Source organism: Pipistrellus hanaki (assembly GCF_964339955.1).
Source record: "Pipistrellus hanaki genome assembly, chromosome: 4".
Classification (NCBI taxonomy): domain Eukaryota; kingdom Metazoa; phylum Chordata; class Mammalia; order Chiroptera; family Vespertilionidae; genus Pipistrellus; species Pipistrellus hanaki.
The window spans coordinates 59,199,774-59,222,822 of NC_140506.1; the positions used below are offsets into that span (position 1 = coordinate 59,199,774).

At 36.1% G+C, this 23,049-nt stretch overlaps 1 pseudogene across 1 annotated transcript in view; it reads right to left on the reverse strand.

Annotated features, from left to right (window-relative positions):
* The window catches only part of LOC311621028, a 94,746-nt pseudogene that overhangs the window by 14,431 nt on the left and 57,266 nt on the right, over window positions 1-23,049 (reverse strand). Inside the window, exon 4 of the transcript in view lies at window positions 13,118-13,365. The product of the transcript in view is annotated as an uncharacterized misc_RNA (transcript). The remainder of the gene's footprint in view (window positions 1-13,117; window positions 13,366-23,049) is intronic.

Here is a 23,049-nt window from a genome sequence, read left to right on the forward strand (position 1 = left end):
GTCATAGCGACTGGTAAACTGGCCATTTGGTCGCTTGGGCTTTTAGATATAGATAGATAGATAGATAGATAGATAGATAGATAGATAGATAGATAGATAGATAGATAGATGTAGATAACAATTCTCATTCGTAGATATTGATTTGGTTGTTTTTCACATCTACTTTTTAATTTTATTTTTTAGCTAGGATTTTCTTTCTGAACACAGTAAATTTAATTACTTTATATTCTGAGTCTGTTAAGTCCAATAAATAAAATCTTCATGGGTTTACTTTTTATATTAATTCTTTAAATATATATATATATATATATATATATATATATATATATATATATTATTGATTTTTTTTACAGAGAGGAAGGGAGAGGGATAGAGAGTTGGAAACATCAATGAGAGAGAAACATCAATCAGCTGCCTCCTACACACCTCCTACTAGGGATGTGCCTGCAACCAAGGTACATGTCCTTGACCGGAATCAAACCTGGGACTTTTCAGTCCGCAGGCAGACACTCTATCCACTGAGCCAAACCGGTTAGGGCTATGTTAATTCTTGCTTATGGTATTTACTGTCCTTACATACTTAGTAATGATAGATACTGAGTCATCTATAATCCCTGGAAAATTATGTGTTGATATTCTTTTAGTACTACTTTACTCATCTCCAAAACAATTTGCCTTAGAATACTCTATGGGTAGTAGATGGGGTAATATACTTCTGATTCAACCTTACATAGAGGGTAGAATCCTCTAATAGTCTAGCTTTTGAATTAGATTAGATTCACACTTGTGCAGTCCATGGAATATGTTTCCTGTTCTCAGGGCCCACACAATCAGATGATCCAAAGTTCAATTTTAGCAGGTTTAGACAATAATCTGAAGGTAAAAGTAGTGTGCTGCTCCTGATTTCTTCATTCATTTAGATTTTACACTCACAAATCTTTACTATTTTGCTGGAAATTCAGTGTCTTAAAATACAACTTAAAAATATAGTTATTTCAATTTTTTAAATTATTTTCAGATAGAAGCTATGTCTTGACATCTAATTATGTTACTTGATATGGAAATCAATATTTTTTCTTTACATTATGACCATGTGAATTATGATGATGTAAACCATATATTCACAAGTGGGAAATGACTGCTCTTCTTTTCTAGACCAATTTTTAGTTTTTCCTGGGACCAATTTTTAGTTTTTCCAATTTTTGTATTTTCATTTGTTTAGCTTTCTATATAAAAAAAATTCTTAGCCAATTATCTAACCTTAAGTTCTTAGCCAATTATCTAACCTTCTCTCAATAATTTAAGGTGCATAAATATCCCATCAAATTTAGTATGAAAATTTTCTCCTGGGACTTTTTTGACCTGCTTATTCTAGTCTAGACTGGTTCCAATGACCATTATGCTTCACTTCTAACCTGTTTCACTCTTTGTTTCATGGTTCCAAGTTTTTCTCTTTCTAGGTTAACCCTTCCTTCCTTCCTTTCTTTCTTTTTCTTTTTCTTTCCTTTTTTTTTTTTTTTTTTTTTTAGATCCAGTAGATTTCTAAGAAATTAGGCATGGGGCCTTAACTGGTTTGGCTCAGTGGATAGAGAGTTGGCCCATGGACTGAAGGTCCTGGGTTCAGTTCCAGTCAAGGGCACGTACCCTGATGTTTCTCCCTCTGTGTCTCTTCTCCTTCCTTCCACTCTCTCTAAAAATCAATGGAAAAGTATCCTTAGGTGAGGATTAACAAACAAACAAAGAAAACCTGAGTGTAAAAAAAAAAAAAAACATAAAAAAAACTAGGCATGGAAATAAATTTTCTGAGTCTTTGCATGCATGAAAATACTTAGTTTTATCCTTACACTTCATTAATAATTTGGTAAGGAATTCTGGTTGGAAATAATTTTTCTTCAGAATTTTGAAGATATTGTTCATTTAAATATCTGTCATTGTAAGAAATCAAAAGCCACTTTGATTCTAAATCTTTTATATTTGTCCTGTTTTGTTTTTCTCTCTGAAAGTTTGAAGAACTTTTTCTTTGTTCCTAGTGTTGTAAAATTTCACAATGATGTGTGTTTTAATGTGAGTCATCTTTTGCCTTTTAAAGCTGGTGAGACTCACTGGTAGTAGGCCCTTTCTATCGAGAAACCCTCCATCCTTCGTTTGGAAGGGAAATATCTTTGACCATTTGTTGATGATTTCTTCCTCTCCGTTTTCTGTTTGTTCTTTCTAGAATGTTTATTATTTAAAGGGGAGACTTCCTGTACCGGCCCTCTAATTTTCTTATCTCTTTTCTCCTAATGTATATTTCTTTGTTTCTTTGCTCCTTTCTGGAGAGTTCCAGTCTGCTCTCAGCCACGTCACCAAATAATTCTGTGAACTGAGAATTATTATTTAACTCTCCATTCTCTCATTTATACTATTTAAAGAGTGAAACTAGATAACATTTAACAGACTCTCTGGACTGTAATCTTGTAATTTAAGGCAAAAAATTTTATCAAAGAACTCTAAATATTAAGTCAGATAAATCAATAAAAACACTATAAATACCAAGCGAGGAGTCTCACATAGTAATTTTAAAAATATTTAAAACTGACAGATATGCATCCATTAAATGATAACTAAATAAATACACAAGGTAATAGATTAAATTCTGCTTCAATTAGAAGCAAAAATGTTTTTCTTGTAGATAGCAAACTTAAATGAATCATCTGGAAAACATGAAATCTTTCCAAACAACCATAAAAATGTAACTGATTTAAACAGTCATTTACTAATGCCCTTTCATTTATGTTCCCCCATGAACTTGCAGTAGTCTTGGAAGAAATAACAAGAAAGCAAAATAAGCCTTTCTGAGCCCTTTGTGATTGTAATGGTGAGTGACAGATTCTCTAGAATGAACAATGGACAATGAAATAGTCTGGCCAAAGTAAACCTTTATCTCAGCCAAGTAATCATTTTTATTCTATGAAAAAAAAACAAAACCTAAAATCATGCCAAGTTGTAGCACTGCCACTGAAATTGGAATGGTTTCAACATCCAATAAAAACAGTGACACTAAATGAATCGCTTCAGTTAAATCATGTGGGAGAGAAAACAGATGAGCAATTTTATTGTGTTATATGTGGTTCAAAAGATACGATCAACACAGGTAATCACTGGCACCCTTCATGCCAGATTGCCACCGAGATAAGCACACCTGGGTTCCCAGGAACTAAAATAAAGTGATTAATGCTACAGGAAAATGGCCAAAATACTATATTTAAAAGGAGCAGCACCAAGTGGCTTAAAACACCAATGAGAGACAAAATCAGTAAGCAAGATGAAACCAGTTTGTACTATTTGTGACATCATTTTACAAGAATTCAGACCATCACAGACCAGTGTGTTGACTTATATGAGATACTAGTCTACATAAGAAACCCAAAATATTTAATATCTCAAAGAGTACTGGAAAAACCATGTACTTGCTTAAGAGTTTAAGAAAAAGAAATATACCTTATTTTTTCCTTCTTACATCATCCTTTAGTTTTTCCTTCTGTAGATGGTTTTGGGTCTTTTGTCTTGATTCATATTCATAGTAATTTCATGAAGTTCTTAAGGGTAATTCCCTATGTATATAACTTATCTACTGCTACATAACAAGAGATCACAAAATTTAGTAACTTAAAACAGAAATGGTTTCTTTGTGATTCTGGTTCACTACTTTTGAATGGGCTCTCCTGGTAAATTCTCATTTGTATCTCATCTAGAATCACCAGTGTGACCTGCAGTCCCCTAGTAGCACAAGCAGGGTTGAAGGGACCAAGATGTGCACACTCATGTGCCTGGAGCCTAGATGCTGGCTGTTGGCTAGGCCTCTCTATGTGGTCTCTCTTGTCATTTGTTAGTCGAGCCCAGACTTTCTTTCATTGTTCCAAGAATGTTCCAAGAGGTAAAGCAAAAAATTGTAAGGTATTTTGAAGCCTAGACTCCAAAACTTGCACAATTCTACTTTCATCAGATTCTGTTGGTCAAAATAAATCACAAAGCCTCCCTAGATTCAAGGGGGAAAATCTCCACCTCTTGATAGGAAAAGCTGAAAAACATTGTGGCCATAATTTTAAGTTAAGCACACTATGGCTTCTCCTTGTTTTGTCAGTTTAGCAGCAAACATCACAGTGAAGGCATCTACTGGATATTAGCTGAAAGGAAATCAATGTCCTGGCACTTTTATTACATCCAGCTTGAGACTATAAATTCGGGATAGGAATAAACTTGAAGGGAAAATTTAATTTTGATCAGATTGACCTACAACTCATTACTTGGACTCATTTTCTTTTTAAAAATTGCCCAGATCCAAACACACATGTTTTATTTCAAAGGAAAAGCTGTACCTCAAAGAAAGAAGCCTATGCTTTGATGGTTGACAATAAATCAACAAATAGTTACAATAGAGACTAGGGTACCAAAAAGTGTTGCTCATTAATACATTCATTTATTGATCAAGTATTCTTCCAGTGCTTGCCATGTGTCAGGCTCTGTGCTATTTGTCAAGGATGTATAATCTAGTAGAGTGGATAGACATACTAATGGGTAATGGTAACACAGTATAGTTCATAATTACAATGACAGTTATACTCATAAAATTCATTTTAAAAATTTACAGTTTGGTTGCGTGAGAAGACACACAACTCACTTAGTTGCTAAACATATTATGTGCACATATCAATTTTATGAAGCATTATTAAAGCCTTTTGAGGATTTCAAGGTTATATATACAAAGAAAAGAAAGAAGGCAAGATTTATAGTACAGGACCATGTGGTGGACATCTGTTCTTTTTGTCTGTCTAGCAACTATTTGCTCTTCGTGTGGTGACATCACCTTGATTCTCTGTCTCCCTTCTTTAAGTCTTAGTCTATATGATAGGGACAGAGACAACTCTACTCCAGTCTTACAGGTGAAATGTGTTACCCAGGCCTGGCCAATCACACCACTGCATTTTTCTGGCCAAAGGGACTTTCTAGGGATAGTTATATGACCCAAGAAGACACAGTGAGAATGATTTCCAGGACTTTTGTGGAACTACGGTGAAGAGAAAAATCACTTTTTTTTTTTTTTTTTTTTTTTTTTTTTGCATTTACTCAACAGAATGAGTATAAATCTGTGGCTGCTAGAGGCCACAACAAGGAGCCTGAGAATAAAGCCACTTCTGAAGGAAGAGCTTAGATATGGAGGGAAGAAGATTGATGGAATTCAAGCCGCTGGATCCACCTATGCTAGATCCAACTGCCTAGACTTCAATATATTCACATTCATGTTCTCTCTCTTTTTCCTTCTCCCTTCCTTCAAACTTATTAATGTTGCCCCCTTTCACCAAAAAAACTGTAACAGTAAAGAAGGAACAAAACTCAAGAAGAAGGTTTGAGGAGTATGTATCAATAAGACCAGTATTATTGAAACTAAGGGTCCCTGTGGGGAAATTATGGGGAACAAAATAAGATAGGATGAGGCCACTAGATGGTAAGGTGTCTTGACATCTAAAAGAGTTCAGAGGTGATATAGTGGAGTCTCTTAAGTAGACAGAGAGAAATAATTAATTTTACCATGAGTACATATTTACTATATTAGAAGTCATAGCAGCATCAACTGAAATCAGTCAGAGAAAAGTTAGGAGGAAATGTAGTAATTTGGAGGAGGATGAAAAGGAGGACCCAGATATGGACAATGGAAGTGCCAATCTGAGAAGCATAGACAGGTAAATAATGGGGATAGAGACTGCTCAAGGACTGGAAAGAAAAGGTTAATAAAAAGAGATACAGGGAGACTAAATTAATTAAAGAACTGACCAAGTCTACCCAAACTAAATCTAAACAACAATCAATCTGAAGAAAATTGCTTGATGGTATTCTCAGTACGCAGTTAAGAAACATACAATAGTGCCTATTACTTACAGATTTTAGAAACCTATTCTAAGTCCCAATTCAGGAGTAGAATAAATTAAATAAACATATTGTTCACACTATGACACAGGGCTTAGAGTATATAAAACAACAACCACAAAAAACAAACTTCCTGAAACCTTCAATTAGGGCTAAAAACTGTTGTGACTTTAGTCTGAATTTATGCTAGCTGGATAGTATTTTTAACAATGACTCATGGCAACTTTATTTAAAAGGCTCTGTGTTAATTATTAATTGCTCATTCAGGGCCCATAGAGGATTTAAGACACTTTTACTTTCTTTATTCACAAGCCAGAACCCTACCTATTAGGGCCAATCCAATTGGATTGAAAAATGCCTTCTTGTCTCACTTAATTTAACCTGTTTTAGGGGTTTAGAAAAGATGTTTACATACAGAGGAAAAAAAAACCAACAATATTTAAGAGTAACATTTATTTTGGGAAATTGGAATGTGGCAGGACTTAGATTTTTGGCTATTAAATAAATGTGGTTTTAATTTTTTTAAAGCAAGATACTAATCCAATAGTCAGAGGGCTGCTTATTTGTTTCTTTAAATCTGCCAAGGAATCAGGGTATCGCCTTACATTTCCTCCCTCAGGCTTGGAGGGTTTTGATCTAACTCCTTGCTTTGAGTTCCTGTTAAGGAAAGCACATGCTATTAGCGGTCTCCGAGAAACCCCAGTACTTTTTATGTTCCTTCTGGACCACAGGGGTATTATCAGAGCAGTAATGAAGGCTGACACGTCAGGTGGGAATATATCTCGAGGAAAGGCCTATAAAGAGGCTTTGAAGATATAGGTTATTGGAAACTGTGCCCACTGTTCTAATCTTAGCATAAATTACATTTAGTTGTATTAATTAGCAGGTTTTAATGTCTGCTGACTTAAATGATGCTTTAAAACTATAGGGATTTGATTCAAATAAGTGCATGGGCTCTCTGAGACCTGGTCAAAGAAAGAAAAACAAGGGCCCCCAAAGATCTGAAAGGCACAGGCTTGTAACAAACTCATTAGGCGAGCTTGAAGGCATACACCAGCTCTCCTTTGGCAATCCCCGTTTTTCTCAATGGTCATCGCTTTGAAGCACTAGCTCTTTCATATAATCCATACATTTGACACACATGTGGAAGTCATGTGTAGAGTTTACAGCTTGGTTGAAGTAAAAGCAAACAAAACCTGTTTATTTAAGAGGCATGTTTTAATAAGGTTCTGTTGGAACTGCTAACATATACATAAATACCTAATACTGTAACTTTTTTAAAACTCTAGAGTCCTAATCACAAAATTTAAAAAAAAAAAAAATTAAATCACAATTTAAAAAATGTAACTTAAAAATTTTAAATTAAAAAATGTTAATCATAAATTTAAACAATTACAAATCATTATATTGAATCTAGGTTGTTTTCCACCAGGAATTTCGGCAATCTATGAAAAACCTTGTAACTATTTTGGTATATTGTCGCTTTGCTATCAAAGAAATCGGCTAATTCTAATAGGAATTGTCCTCTGCCCCTCCTCAAGACCCTAGGGATTATGTGTCTGCAGTTTCTGGGAGTGGCCTCCGAGTGGCAGTGTTCTTTTCAGTTTGTGTCTTGATAATCAAGAAAGTTTTTTCTAAGTAAAAGTTGCAGGGGACTCAAAGAATCATCTATTTCAATAAGCTATTTCTTAGTGGTTTCAACTCCTTAGTAGTAGCTCTGTGGTTTAGAGCAAGTGACAACTTTTCTGAGCCTCAGTGACTATATATATATATATATATATATATATATATATATAGAGAGAGAGAGAGAGAGAGAGAGAGAGAGAGAGATTTTATTCTAAACTTAGAAGGTAACTGGGACTGGTTTGGCTCAATGGATAGAGCGTCGGCTTGGGGACTGAAGGGTCCCGGGTTCGATTCTGGTCAAGGGCATGTACCTTGGTTGCGGGCATATCCCCAGTAGGGGGTGTGCAAGAGGCAGCTGATCAATGACTCTCCCTCATCGATGTTTCTAGCTCTCTATCTCTCTCCCTTCCTCTCTGTATAAAATCAATAAAATATATATTTTAAAAAAAAAGAAGAAGAAGGTAGTGGCAAGGATTAGATAATGTGAATAGGTACTGTGTAGGAACTTTCAAATGCTATCTCCCTAAGTCCTTCCATACCTTATAAAGCAGCTTACCATTCTAACTTTGAGATAAAAAAAAAAAAAAAAACTTAAACCCAGAATAATCAGGAATGTAATTTAAGTACCATGAAAACTCAGTGGTGAACTGGGATTTATGGTTTTAGCATATAATACAAGTAAAATGCCTAATAAATTACCTTGTGTATAGTAAATATTAGCAATTTTTAACCATTTTTATTATTGTTATTGATATAACTGTTAAGTTTTATATAGCTGGTACCTGAAAGACACTGAAATTTTAAAATATTATTTCTATGATGACTTAACATATGTAATACTTTCAACAAGATTTTTAAAAAATAAAAAAGTAAAATAGGTATAAAAATCTATTATGACCTAGTTATTCAGATATCTTAATTTTTTCCCCAACGTATATTTGAACAGAGAATTCAATGCCAGAGGAAATATTTGTAAATAAAAGTTATGGTCAATTAAATTTGAGAAATGCTATATATTTTATTATTATCCTTGAGACTGACAAGAAACAATAACATATACAATCATCTGAGATATCTCACAATAAAGAAAACTATTAATATAGTTTAAACCCAAAGTTTTCAGTGTATTTTACAAAGGAATTCTTTCTTCATATGATATTTATGATCATCCCATAAATTGGTATTCTGTAGAAAACATTTGGGAAAAACGAACCTATTGAAATTCCTCTTCCAAATCGATCATATAATATTTTGAAGGGTCTTCTTTTTCTGCTGATTGAACTCCCTGCTGTGAATGTGCTGTTAAATGTCAGAACTACAATAAAGTCTTTCTGACACTTAACTGTTAAACCTAAGTTTTTCTAACTACAGTACAACATTATTTAAACACCTCTCTCCATAATTGCAGTCACAGCTAAAATATCAACCCTTTCCTGAAACTCCTGCTATAGTAATTCTTAGAGCCCCTTATCTTTTGCACCATAATGGTTTCTTAAGTTTCATTGATGCTAATTTAAGCTTTTTAATTTATCATGTGCTTATGACTCCACAATTAAATGGTGACTTCCTTAGTGTCTGGAGCCATGCATTGAACTTCCATGTATCCCTCCCTAACAAAACGTGAACATGGAGCACTTATCATTCATTCATTCATTCATTCATTCAACAAATATGCACTGAGCTTCCCCCATGTGCCAGGCATTAAGTGCCGAGGTCTACCAGTGCCTGATCAAGATCACCAGTGCAAGATCACTTGTACTCTAGTGGAACGTTTATTGTACTGTAGCAGAGAGATATATTACTTAAGTCTTTAAGTAATTACATCATGTAATGTCAAATAAGAGTTAAGTGGCATGAAGCGATAACAGCATGTGAGAAAGTGACTGAGAAGAGATTGCCTTGGAAAGGACTCTCTAAAGGGGGAATCTGTAAGCTGAACTTAAATAACAGAGAAGAACCAACCACGCCATGAGAAAGTCAGAAAGCAAGTGTTCTAGACCAGAGCAAAGAGCCAGAGCAAAAAGTAGAGGCCAGCTGAATTTTCTAAGAGGAAAAGCAGGAAGGCTAGGGTGGTTAGAGCATGCATAATGAGTCAGAGGGAACACTATGAAATCACGTAGAGTGGTGGGTATGAACCAGATTGCAATAACCAATGTGACCTTGATTTTAGGCGCTATGGAAGTCACTGAACGTTATTGGGGCCATTTATAGGCTGTTTTAGTACTCAAGGCAAGATAAGATGGTGATTTAGACAAAGGTGGTGGCAGGAGAGCAAAGGAAGTGGAGAAATTCTGAATATACCTTGGCAAAAGAGACAACGGGATTTGCTGGCTAGAGCAAACTAGTGGTTGGTGCTATTTCCTAGATAGGGATACCTGGGAGAGGAATGAAGGTTGACAGGTCTGTAGCATATCTAGAAAGATGTGTCAATTTTACCTGATTCTGAAGCTCATGGGAAAGGGCACAGCTAGATCATACATTTGGGAGTCATTGGCACAAAAATAATATTAAAATCACAAGACCACATGAAATCATGTAGGCAGAGAATGTAATCAGAGGCACCTAAAAATATGGAAGTGGCACAGGAGAAGAGTAGTGACAGAGGAAAGAAAGGAGGGAAAGATGGAGGGAGGAAAGGAGAAAGGGGGGGAGAGAGAGAGACAGAGACAGAGACAGAGACAGAGAGACAGAGAGACAGAGAGAGACTGAGACAGAGAGACGGGGGGCGGGGGGGAATCAAAATGGTAGGCAAAAACTAGAAACTCAGGAGAATGTGTTGAGAAGTCCAAAAGAATAAAGTACAGCTGAGTCAAATGCCAAAGATCTAGATGAAGAAGAGGAAACCATCTGGTTGGCCAACTTGGAGACAATAAGGGCATGTTCAATGGAGTGGTGATGACTGAAGATGAGAGGCATAGTTTAAGCAAGAAGGAGAGGTAAGGACTGATAAACATTCAATTTAGACAAACTCTTCAAAAAACTTGCTATGAAGAGCACCAGAGAAGTTGGGCAGTAGTTAGAAGGGACATGAAGTCAAGAGAGGTTTTCTCCTACTCCCCACCCCCAAATGGGAGATACTAAAGTCTGTATAGAGTCAGAAGGAAAGATTAATAATGCAGCAAAGAGAGGGACTAATTTAACACACAAATCTTCAATTATGAAAATTTTAAATGTATTTGATTCATATTAGACTGAATAGGTGGTTATTTTTCAATATAGGAGTTGTAATCGTGACAATTTCCAGGAAACAAAATTGGGTGGTAATAATAATAATAACAATATTAACTAATATGTAGTGCTTATTATGTGCTTTAACATATACACTGAATGGCCAGATTATTATGATCTCTGAATGTATAATAATCTAATATAAATATTAGAGCCTGATATTGTGCATGGGTGGGGTCCAGCCAGCCTGGCCAGGGGTAGGGGACATGAGCGGTAGGCCGGTCTGCCTGCTGGTCAAACTCCTGCTCTAGGGGACAATTTGCATATTAGCCTTTTATTATATAGGATATACACTGAGTGGCCAGATTATTATGTGTTCAGATAAATATATATACATATACACTGGCCACTCGGTGTATATGTATATGTGTGTGTGTATGCTTTATAAATCCATATAAATAGATGCTTTACATACGTGTAAATATATATTTGCTTCCGCAGTCCTCCAAATAACAATAATTGTTCTCATAGCACATTTAATTAGGAAACTGAGATACAGGGAGGTCAAGTAACTTGTCTAGTGTCATGCAGGCTATAAAACCAGGATTCACGAACAACCTGACTCTGAAGCCTAAACTACAGGAAAAACTGGTAAAAGATTTCACATCAACTGGCATTTCCTCAGTTCATGACGTGTTTTATGATTCACCTCTTCTCAGTTACCTCTTCTTTGTCCAAGGGTATATAGTTATAAAAAAGAATAAAAAGGAATTGTTTTTAACCCTTTCCCTATTTGGGGCAATCTTATGAGATGCTCAAACCAATTAGGTGTGGTCAGCAATTTTATCAAACCTGTTGTTTTTAGAATACTTATAGATATATACTTCATATTAAAATAAAATTTTTTTTATATAATGGTTTTTCCCACAAAAGTATTCCTTCTATATATACATTTGATAAACATTTATATATTACTTTAATGGCTATCTGGTATTCAATTATATGCAAAATATATGTGTTTGTGCTTATGTATCTACATAAAAAGTCTATGATCTTGGCAGAAAACTTAGAAAATATAGTTTAGCAAAAAGAACTCCACTCATTCATTCATTTAATAAATGTCCATTTTATGTCATGCTACCATTACAAATCATGCTTTCAAATGCTATTAAAAAGCATGAGGAAAATGCAAAGGGCTATATAGAAAGCATGTCAAAAAATCAATAAAAAACAAATCACTCATATATGAGAGAGAAAGAGAGAAAGGAGAGAAGAGAGGAAGAAATGTAAGCAGTAGTTATTATTTCTAGGTGATGAGATATTAAGGATGATTTTTATTTTCTTCTGCTTGCCTTTTCCTTATTTTCTATAATGAACATGTGTTACTTTAATACTCAGAAAAAAGTCACTTAAAAATGAAATTTTTCTACATATTATCCTGAGAGCACATGCATTACCAAACATCTGATTTGAAGCTAAAATGGAACCCATTAAGACAGTAAGGCATAGGGGATAAGAGGACAGTTTATTATTTTAATTACTCAATAATAATCCTCTAAATTATTCCACTGCCAGGAGCCGTGGACTGACTTCTCAAAAGGTCCACTTCCTCAGGATTGTGTGTGTGTGTGTGTGTGTGTGTGTGTGTATGTTTAGAGCACTACATAGTTATCCATACTAATTAGTATATATTCACAGATGATGGACCATCAACATAGAGTTTGCTTCTTGCCACTAGATCGTCCCAGAAATAGAGATTCAGTAGACACTGTCAAGAGAAAAAAAATCCATAAAGCATAGGTAGAAAATTCAGCCACTTTCCTCTGTCTTGTTCAAGCTACCCTTTAAGATGCCTCTTTTTTTTTTTCTTCTTTTAAACTTTCTATTGTGATAAATTGCAGACATACTACAAAATACCTATTTGATTGCTCAGAAATGTGTACAATAAACTACAAGTTCCTATCACCTAGGTTCAACATTTTTATGAACTTTCTTTCCAATTGCTTATCATGTATTATTAGGAAACCAACAATATTTATGAACAGAAAAATTATAGGAAAAATTTAAAACATTAAACAAAAAAGGAAAGCTTTTTAAAAACCTTACTGCACTAAGCTTTGAAGAAATCCCCCAAATAGTTTCTAAGGTCTGCTAATGCAGCCATCATCTTTCCCACCCAATTTGCCCTTCTTCCCTAAGAGCTATTTGAATACATTCTTATGCTTGGAAAAGGGAAAAACTAAAATAAGAAAAGCAGTAAACGAGGAGCTGTGAAGCTTCAAGAGAGAACAGGGGGAATAGCCAGCACTCATCCAGGGAAGTGCAGCCAAGAGCAGCCCAGGGATAAGCCGGCAGCAGGCTGGCAGGTCACTCACATTGACAACGACACAGAGCCAGCGGAGCACCAGGTTGTACCTACCCAAACTGTTGTCACTGCTCGTGGGCCAGGAAGCAATTCTATCCCTCAGTCGCTTCTTTTTACAGGAGTTGTCTGACTTCTCAGAGAGGCCCACTTCCTCCTTCCTAATTTCTCGAACCAGCTGCATGCGGCATCTTATAAAATCCTGAAAGGAAATCTTCCCATTTTCATCTGCGCCCAGTTGGTTCATGATCTCAGCCACAGACTCTTCCATGTTCAATTGGCGACAGACCATCAACAAGTCATTCCTACAAAAGGTGTTGAACCGAAGAAATGTTGTTTAGGAGAGAGATTTGAAGTGGTGAGTGGAAAAAAAAAAAAAAAGGGGTTTTTTTGAGTCTATTCACCCCAGGCTAAACGTATTTCTAACATTCTGGTAGCTTCTAGAAAAGTGGTAAGTGTGCAAAATGATCTGTTTCACCTGAATTATTCTAGACAAGAACTCTATTATTATTTGGGAGAGTGAGGCAACTTTAAATCTTTTGTTTTCGTTTTTTTCTTCCTGTTTCCACACCCGTCCCTCCTTTTCACCCTTTTGAATTTGACGGAGCACCTGTAGAGTGTAGCACTGTAATCCTACTGTAAGATAAAGTTTCAGAACATAGAAAAGACATTGTTTCTACTCTTGGCTGAGTTTTAAATCTAGTCAAGTTGTAAGAACAAAGATTTTAACAAGATCAGTTTTCAGCTTTCTGGACCAATCAGTTAATTTTAGTGCTTCTTCAAAATATTATTTAATCTTGACTTTCATGACTCAGTGCTCAACTACCTCTGTTTTTTCCTGATTTTCTTTTAATATTTGTCATGCTCCCATAGACAATTAGCAATTCCTTAGACTTAGAGCAGGGATCAAATCCCAAGTGCCTTGCAGGACTGGGACATAATGTAAATGTGTGAAGTAAGTAGATCCTAGACAAGAGGGGTTGATGAAGTCTGTGGTTTGACTAATTGGTATATCCAGCTTCGAGGTCCTCAAATTTAAAAAATAAATAAAAAGAGTTAAAAAGGAACAACAACAAAACACTATGTTGTCCAAGAACATATATCTGGAGGACATCACTGGAACCTGCCACATAAGTCTTGTGTTTTTTCTTTCTCTCTCACTGAACTCTTTGGGGAAACATTTTGTTCATATTTTTTTTTAATGGTAAGTCTCAATAAAGGTCAAAAGATTATGAATTTAAGAGCTGGAAGAGACATTCAAAACTAGTCCATGGTCACTAACTAAGTTAGTGCTCCTGTCTCAACATACCATCAAAGTCCAATCATTGATCTGTGGTAGTGCCATACATCCATACCCTTGTCCTGGGCAAGGGCCAAGGACACTCATGGTAGGTGTGTCCCTCTCTTAACTTTAGAATTGACATACAACTTGCTTTGACCCTTGAGATTTTAGCAGATATGTGTTTACAATAGTTGGGCTTGCCAACCCCCCTGATTCTGCCATTATTACGAGAGGACCAAATCATGGTAGCTATTAACCCATAGCTTGAGCCCCAAAATGAGCCACCTTGACTGACCTGTTGACCTGTAGCCTAAGAAGAGCCACTCTAGCTGACCCCAAAGATGTGTAATCAGGAATAAAATCTTATTGCCTATGCCAATAAAATGTTGTGATTGTTCCCCAGCAGCAGCTAACTGATACACAATTAAAAAATACATTTCTATGTTGTTGTTTTTGCCCTTGCCTGAATACAACTTGTCAGATATTCAGCTTGATTCACCCAAAATTTAGGGAAGATTAAGATTGCTAAAGTATGAACGCACACAGAAAGAAGGGGTTGATGTTCAGATTTTACATTCTAAAATAAGAATGTCTTTGTTATATTTTTAGATATAGTCTAAAAATGAAGCTTGATGAAAGATAAAGAAGTTTTATGAATTCCAGAGATTCACATAAAAAGATGTTAACACTAATGTTTTCTGAATGGTAGGAATATGGTGTTTATATTCTTATTTTTGCCTATCTGTATTTTTGCAACTTCCTACAACATACTACAGTATTTCATAAATTACTAAGTCCTTTTTTTTTTTTGGTATTAAGGATGAGGATAATAATAGGATCTCTCTATAGGTTTGTTCTGAGGATGTATAGCAGTGAACATAATTCCTGACACATATGAAATACTCGGCAAATAGTAGCTATTATTATGATTATTTAGTTGTGGTCTTTAAACACATGGGACAAGAACATAATAAGCCATGAAGAAGAAAAAATTAATGGATGATATTATCTAAACAAGCAAAATACCATATAACAGGCATCTTTAAAAAATTAAGGCTAGGATCCTTCTACTATGATTTTAACACACTAGGTGAGCCAAAGTAATAAATGTCTAAGACTAGCTCAAAGTTGAGTCTAGGGGTTCATTCTTATTCTCTCTCTCTTTCTCTCTCTCTCTCTCTCTCCTCTCTTTTTCTCATAAAATATACTACTAGAAATAGAAATAATAAAGCTTTTGGCATAATGCTTGTATCTGAAAACTGCTTTTGAGCACTGTTGTCAACTTGTAACATATACAGAAAAAATAGCAAAGATAAAACAAGGTCAAGATATAAAGAAGGAATGTTTTAAGTCATCTAATTTATTACAGGATTCTATTTGAAATCTCACAGCTAATGAAATATTAAGATATTCCATTATAAAACCAGAATTTCTGTTACCAACTTCCTCAATATTGTCTATGTGGGAACCTATTTTAACTCTTGTGAATTAATATTCACATTCTTATATTCCACTGCAAATATATACACACAGGTGGCTATTTAAGTTCACATTTAAATTAATTAAAATTAAATACAATTGAAAACACATTCTTCAGTTGCACTAGCTCAATGGCCACATTAAACATTTTATCTTTACTTTTAAATTACAGTTGATGTACAATCTTATATTAGTTTCAGGCCAATGGCCACATTTTGAATGCTCAGTAGCAACATATGGCTGATGGCCACCACACTGCATTGCGCAGAGACAGAACAGCTCTATCATTGCAGAAAGTTCTACTGAAGAGCACTGGGAAAATAAAATAGAGTGCAGCATCCTCAATAAGCTTCAGGGAATAGAATCAGTCAAGCAAGGAAATTGTTACAAATGTCAGTTATTATTTCTAGGTAATAAAGGAATTATAAAACTCGAGGCATTTCCCTCCGATATAGAAAAGCCATTGTATCATAAATCTCTTAGTTTTCTTTGAACCTGATTTTCTAAGATTGAGTTCATCTCCATCCATAGGACACACAAAAACATGCCTACTTTTTAGATTAAGTAAATCTGATCAGATTTAAATTCATATCCAATACACTACCTGTGGACAAAAAAATTCTGGTTGAAAGATTTACTAGATTCAGGGGGTAGGGGAAGGATGTGCCTGTTTCCTAGAGGAAGCACTACCTTTGTCTTCTTGGATTTGAGTTATTGTAATATTAATTCTTTCGGATGTTTAGCCTGAACTTCCTGAGGACTCACTGAAGTAATGAATAGCCAAGATCAGTCACTGACGTGATGGCTTCCCCTTCTCCAGGTGAAATGTCAAGAGTGACTAAAAGCAAACATTCAAGAAGAAATCGTCTGCAAACAAGTACAATATTACTTTTATATATTCTTTAAAAGCTCTTCTATTTTATAACTGTTTCCTAATATTCTTACTCTTTATTCTTTTGGCAATTTCTCCATTTGGACTTTCCTATTAATATTTCAGTGGAAGAAAATATTTTAATGTATTTGACCCCTGGATTATTATTTTTTTTAAATCAGTAAATTAACATTCTATATTAAGCAAGATTCAGCCTATCCTCACAGGGATTTGTAAATACTTCTCAAAAGCAGCCTCAGCCATTTCTAGGAAAAAATAATCAGAGCACTGATGTTTCAGGGGCTGTGCTAAGTGCTTTGGAAATATTATTTCACTCAATCCTCATAATAACTTTAAGATATATTATCTCCACTAGAGGCCTGGTGTATGGGTTCGTGTACCAGGTGGGGTCCCTCAGCCTGACCTGCAGGAATCAGGCCAAAACCGGCTCTCTGTCATCCCCTGAGGGTCCCCAGATTGCGAGAGGGTGGTTCTTGGGTGATGCACCCCAGAATCGGGCTCCCGCCTCTCTAGTTATGGGTGTGTCACCCGAGAACCGCAGCTGCCAAGTCACCACAGCTCAGCAGCTCCTGCGCTGAGCATCTGCCCCCTGGTGGTCAGTGTGTATGATAGCTACCAGCAGGATGGTCGAACGATCACTTAGGCTTTTATATATAGAGATATATTATATAGGCTTTATCAGCTCCTTATAAGAGGGCACCTGTCCCAAGTTCCTGGCACCATGCTTAATTCATAGCAGGTACTTAAATAGGTTGGTGGCTAAATGAATGAACAAAGGGCACCTCTCATAACCCCAGACATAGACATTGCAGAGAGCATTCAGTAAATCTTTACTAATTGAATAAACTAGCAATAACAGTCAGTATGACTAATGGTTAAGTTGTTCTTAATATATAAATGTCCCTCCAAAACCCCACTAAGGCTAAGTAATTGACCCCATTTCCAAAAAATATGTCCAAGACAGTCACATCTGGAAGATGCAGAAAGAGAGGATATTTGGAAAAGACTACTAGATATCAGTTTGGGGGCAATAAAAATGTTTGGAAAGGATGCCACTTTGTAAAAATTTATTTCTAAGTGTATTTCAACAAACCTAGAGAATAGTTAACCTTTCAGATAATTTTAGGTCATATTTTTATGGGTAAATTAGACATAACGACATTATTATAAAAAGAAGAGTGGACCCAAATTTTCACATCAAGGCAAAAAGTTTTATATTACACCATGTATTTAACATATATAAGACTCACAACCTGCAGTGAATGATAAACTTGTAATTCAATTTATTTTTTCCATTTTCAAAGAGGAGTAGCTAAAGGTGGAAGTAGGAGATAAAGCAAAATTTTTCATCAAGTGCTCTTCAACTGAATAACCAATGATAATACCTTTTTTTTTTTTTGGCTAGGCTCCACCTGTGCACTTGATCTCTGGCCTGGGAAATGGAAGTGGCCTGCTCACAGAGCCTGCCACGAGGAGCCTCCAGGCCCAGCCACCCTGGAAGCCTCCTGCCTGTCCCCATTCTTTTCAACTCTGTTCCTTGGTTTCATTCTCGCTCTCATTTAACACCCCTCTCAGTTCTTCTTGCTTCACAAGTCATTTGGCTTTATATGTCTGTCCTTAATCTCCATTCATATCTGCTCAAAATCAGAGATAGTCTCAATATTTATTCTGGATCCTTGGGTCTTCCTTTGGCCTGGACAGAAACTCAAACCTCTCTCAGAGGCTGACACTGTGACGCTAGCAAATTTCCCCCAATTTTATTATTTTTATTCTCTCCGCCTGCATTTAAAAATATTCAGCACACAGGGAATTTTTCCTAAGTGCAAAGACATCATATAAACTTCTTCTAAATATCTCCCAAAGTACTTTAGTTTTAGAATATGGCACTAAAAGAAAAATAATATGGGAGGAAATGCTATTTATTGGTATACCTTTCTTTGAAGAATAAAAACAATGCATTGTTCTTTTCACGAATAATTTTCTTTCTATGCCACTCAGTCTCTCCGATTCTAATTAAAATATCATAACATGAAAGGTAGATGAAGCCGTACAGTCTGATCACAGAAATGAGAAGGGAAAGATTAAATCCCAATATATGCAGCAGCCTGAGGCTAGAAATTTTGTCATTGTGTCTCATTTCCTCAAATGTTACATGGGGATATCAAACATGTCATACTGTGAAAACAAGTGAAGGCAACACTTTTTAAAGCAATGCACATGCCTTAAAATATATTTAAATTAAAATGAAGTTAAAATTAAATCCTTGAAAAAAATCCCTCGATGAAACATATGTATAAAAGCCTAAGTGACCAAATGACTGAACGACAAAAAGCTTGGTTGACCAGTCACGATGAGGCACACTGACCACCAGGGGACAGACGCTCAATGCAGGAGCTGCCTCCTGATGGTCAATGCACTCCCATAGCCAACCTTCCATGGCCAGCCAATCTCCCATGGTCCCTACCCCAAGCTGGCCAGCCCCTATTGGCCCCGATCGGCCCGGATCATCGGTCAGGCCAAGGAATCCTACCCCTGCAGGCATCCCTGCACTGGGCCTCTAGTTGTATATATAAGTGAGCACTGTGAGCGAGGTACTCTGCATATTGAACAAAAAGGGATCTTAATATTTTAGAAGTTTAGAATATAAACTATAGCCCATACTATAAAATAGGAAGCACAGGGAGGAAGATCTACAGGTGGAAAAATCAAAGGGCACTCTGGTTTGTGCCTGGAGCTGTTGTATTATTATAGTAGTTTAGGGAGAAGTGGTAGAGTTCATAAAAAGTTGTTTGGGTAAGTAGGGAAAGAGGAACTGAAGGTGAGGGACAAGAGGAAGTGGCAGAGCTAGAGGGACTGGTGGGAAGCCAGGCCCACAGTGACAGTGTGATGACTGGTGGGAAGCCAGGCCCACAGTGACAGTGTGATGTCGGCTTAGCAGAGATTGTGGCTCAGTGGAGAAGTGATAGCTATATGACACCACCAACATTCAGCTTTAAAGGTAAAAAAAATTCAGTTTATTTATTTAAGGGTGGAAGACTCCCTCCTATAAGTATGTTGACTTTCAAATCAATGCTTCCACATTGCCAAAACCCAGGGACTGAAACATCAGCACCTCCTCAATGCCCTTGGCTATGAGGAAACACACATATATTATATATATATATAAAAGCCTATTGAGGCTGTAAGCAAGGCCCTCAAATGGCTGGGAAGAAAAATAGTGGCACAGAAGTGTTGGAACCTGAGTCCTGGTCACGGACAGAATGTCACCCATGTAACAAAGTGAGCCCAGAGGCTCTGAGCTCTGGCCAAGTTCAGAAAAACACATCCTTCAGTAACAAAGGCCAGGTCTAGGATTTAAAAGCGCATGCCACTCTCAAACCCTGCTGGTGGGTTTATAACCTGTAAACCATCTTCTGCAGTTTGGCAATATTTGTCAAAATAAACATTGCACAGACCATTTGACCCAGGAGTTCCATTTCTAGAAATATGCTGATGTGTGCAAAACAATTAATATTTGGGGTTATTCAATGCAGCACTGTTTGTATTAGCAAAAGATTAGAAGTCATCTAAATATCCACCAGTAAGGTTATGGTTTATCTATACAATGCAGTGAATATAAAACAGCCTTTAAAAAGAATGAAGCAGCTGTATAAAATGATGGCACAATCTCCAAAAATGGGTTAACTTAAAAAGGGCAGTTGCAGATCAGTGTATATATTAGGTGGCCAGATGTGTAAAAGAAGAGGTAGAATATGTGCCCATATGTACTTGACGTACACAGATAATCTCTGGAAGGATGGCTAAAGAACTGTTACCGGGGCTGCCTGTGGGAGGGGACTGTATCTGGAGGACAGGGACAGGACAGAAACTTACTCTGCCATCTACCCTTTTGGGCAAAATTGTAAATTTTGATTCATGTAAACACATAAGGCATTTGAACAAAAGCTACATGCCAGGTCTCCAGTGGCAATCAGAATCCTGGTATTTAAAGCACCGTGCCAGAGAAAAGTTAGCCACGGAGTTTAGCCTTGGCATCCAGAGCCCTGCCAAGAGGAAAGCCAGATGCCTCTTTACAGTGTATCAGCTCACAGGTTATTCCAGTTATTATCTTGTCAAGATTTTTTAGTGGCTTGCAATTCACACTTGGCCTTCAGTTGTCCAAAACTCCTTAGTTCAGTGGTCGGCAAACTCATTAGTCACCAGAGCCAAATATCAGCAGTACAATGATTGAAATTTCTTTTGAGAGCCAAATTTTTTAAACTTAAACTTCTTCTAATGCCACTTCTTCAAAATAGATTCACCCAGGCCATGATATTTTGTGGAAGAGTCACACTCAAGGGGCCAAAGAGCCGCCTGTGGCTCTCGAGCCATAGTTTGCCGACCACGGCTTTAGTTACTCTTATGTAGGTGACTTACATAAATAGGCATCAGAATATAAGACTTTCAAAAAGGATTTAATGACTTGGTAATTACATAAAATTTGAATTCTTTTCCTTCTCCAAACTTTGTAAAGATAAAAAAGTGCTCAAAATCTACCAGGCAATGTGATTTTTAAGGAAAGAATCACGTCAATGTGATTTTTTTAAGGAAAGACTCATACAAAATAGGTTGTGTTTTTTATGAAACCAAAAGATTTTCAATAATAATACAATTTTGAGTATCTAGCCTATGCCTACATATTTTTTTAATGTAACAAGACCATGATTAGTGAACACCAAAGCTGGTGGTACAGGAAGGACTGTGGGGGCTCCGGGAAGGGAAAACCACTATATAATTTTCAGTAAAGGGCGTAATTTTCCCCTTGATGATTCAGAAAATCAAAATGCTCTCCATGGACCATCCTCCTCTAAATAAGTATGTCTCAAAAGCTAGACAATTCAAGGGCTAATTACTCCAAATCGATGTATAAATTAAAAATTCATAGGTTCATTTTAGAAATTACAACCCGGAAATAATTTTACACTTGTTAAAGGCCTTACTTCTTGCCTTCCCCGTCTAATGTACAATTTGTTCTTCCTGAAAAATCATGGTAAAATTAAACACAAACAGTATTTTCTTAATTACAGACAGAGCTTCCCTGCAATTTACATCTCAGAATCCAGCTGTATGCTGTTTTATTTCCTTCCAGCTGAAGGAAAGGAGTTGCTATAATACCTTAAGTTCATCTTGCATGTGGATATCTGATTTTAATAAACCAAGACAGTCACACATTCATTTATAACATTGGAGAATTTCTAAAATTACCCAGATCAGACACATTCTGTTGTGACACAATAAACTCTTGCCTCTGTAAATGCTATGCAGAGTTTCTTCAAGCTGCAACTCTGCTGTCCTCTGCCCTCTCCTCTGAACTAGCAATAAAAAGAATTCTCTGCAATCTTGCTAGTAGTCTATATCTGGACCCACTAGAGAAAGGATAATTCAACCACATTTTTTCAACTTAGTCTAAAAATGTAGCTGACTATTCATTCAGAGTAAGATTTAAAAAAATAATTGTTATTTTATTGGGGGATCATTTTGTGAAATATAGACATGTCTAATCACTATGCTGTATACCTGAAAACAATATAAAATAATAATGAATGTCAACAAGTAGTTGAAAATTTTTAAAAAGAAAATTGCATGAATAAAATTCCAATATGAATTAAAGTTTAACTGAAATCAGTTAAAAATAAATAAATAAATAAATAAATAATAAAATTTAAAACGACATGACAACTAAATGGAGTATGAAATCTTGGATTGGATCCTGAACCAGAAAATGGATCTTAGTGGGACATGGTGATATTTGAATAAGGTCTATAGTTTAGTTGATGGTATTGTGTAGAGTTGATTTTCTATGTTGTTTATTGTACTTATTGCTCTATGGTTAAGATGTAAACATTGGGGAAAGTGGGTTATAAGGGAATTCTTTGTGCCACTTTGCCACTTTCTGTAAGTCTGAAATTATTTTAAAATGAATGGTTATTAAGATAAAAATAATACTTAGGGGTTTTGAATTTAAAAAGAAGAAACATAATTTTTACTCCCAGAAAAGCAAATAAAACATAAATTAAGAACTAAAGAGTACTTTTAAGATTGCAGCCATGCATCTTACATGGAGATGTGCGTGTCACTGCTATTCCACCAGCAGGTTGAAGCAGAGGTCTGCGTGCAGAGAAGCTCAGTGAGGTTTGCATTGATCCATAAGAAGAGCTTCCAGAAATGGGAGCCAGAGCCATCATTAGGTCTGCCTTAAAGGTCCCAGACCTTGAGCCTTTCCCATGCATGTCTTGATAATGTATGATGTTCCTGGCAAAGTGTTACAGTTTAATAGCTGTTGTCTGTATTATTTAA